Raw genomic sequence first — 2,760 nt, forward strand, 5'->3', positions numbered from 1 at the left:
TCTGCCTGAGGTTTTTCAAACTACGTAGGGTACACGTAGTATGAATCAGACTGCAGACTCATTGGAAGGCTGGTTTGTAGTTAGGAATTTTCAGGGAAAATTTTTTTCTTCTCTAAACTGGTGTCAGCATTGGGCAAACAATTTTATTGATTTCCCTTCTGGGCCATGGGTTTATTCCTCATTCACCCTTACACGGAGGGTGTAAAGTTTTGTGGACTCTTTGGAGAGCCTTCTATTAGACTCCATACCTTGTATAAGGAGCCTTATCTCCTGTCTTCCTCAGCCCTTGTATTCATCAAACCGGAAGCTTCAAGTTGTCAAGTCTTGGCAGACACCCTCAGTCTGAAGCTGTCTTGAGCACTCACTTATGTTTCCATTTCCCTTTTCATTTCTTGGCCTCTGCAAATTCCTTATGGAAGCTTCAAGTTGTCAAGTCTTGGCAGACACCCTCAGTCTGAAGCTGTCTTGAGCACTCATTTATGTTTCCATTTCCCTTTTCATTTCTTGGCCTCTGCAAATTCCTTATTTTTTTTTTTGCCAGTTTAGCAATGCATTTTTGGAAAAATATGATATGTTTTATTCAATGTTTGGGACTTTTTTTCACTGGAAGATTGTCCAAGGTATAATTTGGCCACCACACTTGCAGAAACTGAACCAATTTATTTACATCTTCAGAGAGACAGAGGAAACATGATGCAGTCTTTTTTTTTTTTTTTTTTTTTTTTAAAAGATGACCGGTAAGGGGATCTTAACCCTTGACTTGGTGTTGTCAGAACCACACTCTCCCAAGTGAGCTAACCGGCCATCCCTATATAGGGATCCGAACCCGTGGCCTTGGTGTTATCAGCACCACACTCTCCCGAGTGAGCCACGGGCTGGCCCTAGCATGATGTAGTCTAAAGTTATGAGGCTAGACCATTCTGAGTTCAAGTTCACGTTTCTGTTTTGGGGGGGGGGGGCAATGCAACTGGCCAGGGATCCAACCCTTGACCTTGGTGTTACAAGGCCATGCTCTAACCAACTGAGTTAACTGGCCAACCTACATATAATTCTTGGAAGAACTCTACGATGTAGGTACCATTGTTACCATTTTATAGGTCAGGAAGTCCGCCTAAGGCCACAGGATAAAACCAGGAATCATACACAAATGAGAGAAACTGGAGCCTGTGCTCTAACTGCAATGCTGTTCTGCCTTTCTAACAGTACAGGCTATCGAGGCCTAAAAATTCAATGCTTATCTAAATATAAATGCATAAGACCGACCCGTGTCTGAAATGCACTGAAATATTTAAGCTGTGGGGGAAAACAATATATAACTAAAACACAAGACAATGGACACATTGATTTTGGAATCCACTGGAAGTTCCTTGATTGGCTGTGAGGGATGAATGAAAGGGGAGAATAAATGATGACTCCACATTTTTGTGTGGTGACCAGATAGATGGTGCTTTTAGACACAGGGAAGTCAGGAAGTAGGCTGTCTGTTTTTTGCTTGTATTTGGTACAGTTTCCTCTTCTGTAAAGCAAGGTGGTTGGGCTGACCATCAGTGATTCCATCGTTCTAGACTTCTTGAGACTTAAGGATTGGCAAAACAATCCAGGGAGAATGTCTGGCAGGCATTTGGAATCCAGAGCTGGAGTCTAGATCAGAGCCCAGGTCTGTGTGTTTATAGGTTGACCTGAATGAGAAACTGGAGATGGTAGGGACGATAGTTGAAGTCGTGGAGGTGGACAAATAGAGGAGGATACAGTCTTTGGAGTAATGACTGTGTTCAGGGGATTATTACTTTGTTTGCTAGGGCTCCATAAACAAGGTACCATAGACTAAGTGGATTAAACAACAGAACTTTATTTTCCAACAATTCTGGAGGCTAGAAGTTTGAGATGAAGATGTTGGCAGGATTGGTTTCTTCTGAGTCCTCTCTCTTTGGCTTATAGATGGCCGTCTTCTCCCCATGTCTTTACATGGTCTCCCCTCTGTGTATGTCCTAATTTCCTCTTGTTATAAGGACACCAGTCACATTGGATTAGGGCCCACTCTCATGACCTCATTTTAACATCATTACTTCTTTAAAGACTCTATCTCCAAATATGGTCACATTCTGAGGTATTGGAGGTTCGGACTTCAACATATGAATTTGAGGGGGGGAACAATTCAGCTCATATTAGGAGATAAGAAGCAGAGACTGAGAAGGAAGATGAGAGGATGACAGAAGAGTGTAAACACCCAGGAAGCCGAAGGAGGAGAAAGGTGGTGGCAGAGTGAGATCAGGTGTTCCATGTTGTAAGAGGAAGTGAGGGCAAGAACAGAGGAAAGGGCACCAGGCTCAACAGTGGGCGCCCTGAGGACTGCCTGCTAGGCGGCCCTCCCGGTGCAGAGGTGGAGGCTGGGCTGTGGGGCTCAGATATAAGCCAGCTTGGTGAGGAGCCGAGGGGCGACGCCAGGCAGCAAGCGGTAGGTTTCACTTTCTGACACAGGTGGACATACTCTGAATATACTCACTGAATGAAAAATGGATTTCCTTTCCTCGCTCCTCTGATATTCCATGGTCCTGGGACTTGATTTCTCTTGAGAAACTCTGAGGTGAGGGCTGCATTCGAAGGCCCTGAGCCTGAACTTATTCAGCTTATCCACCTTTTGTGACTGGGTTTTGAGGACAAGCCAAGGAGAACAGAACATCTTTCCTCCTAGGAAGCCACGGGGTGGGGGGGGGGGGGGGGGGGGTGGGGGGGGGGAGGGGGGGGGGGGGGGAAAAGAAG

General features: G+C 45.3%; 1 long non-coding RNA gene across 1 annotated transcript in view; it reads right to left on the bottom strand.

Annotated features, from left to right (window-relative positions):
• Window positions 1-2,086: 2,086 nt before the first annotated feature.
• Window positions 2,087-2,760, bottom strand: part of LOC103594677 — a 10,881-nt gene continuing 10,207 nt past the window's right edge. The window contains exon 3 of the long non-coding RNA XR_550874.1: window positions 2,087-2,688. This is a non-coding gene — a long non-coding RNA (uncharacterized LOC103594677). The remainder of the gene's footprint in view (window positions 2,689-2,760) is intronic.

The sequence above is a fragment of the Galeopterus variegatus genome, unplaced genomic scaffold, assembly GCF_000696425.1.
Source record: "Galeopterus variegatus unplaced genomic scaffold, G_variegatus-3.0.2 Scaffold1600, whole genome shotgun sequence".
Lineage (NCBI taxonomy): Eukaryota > Metazoa > Chordata > Mammalia > Dermoptera > Cynocephalidae > Galeopterus > Galeopterus variegatus.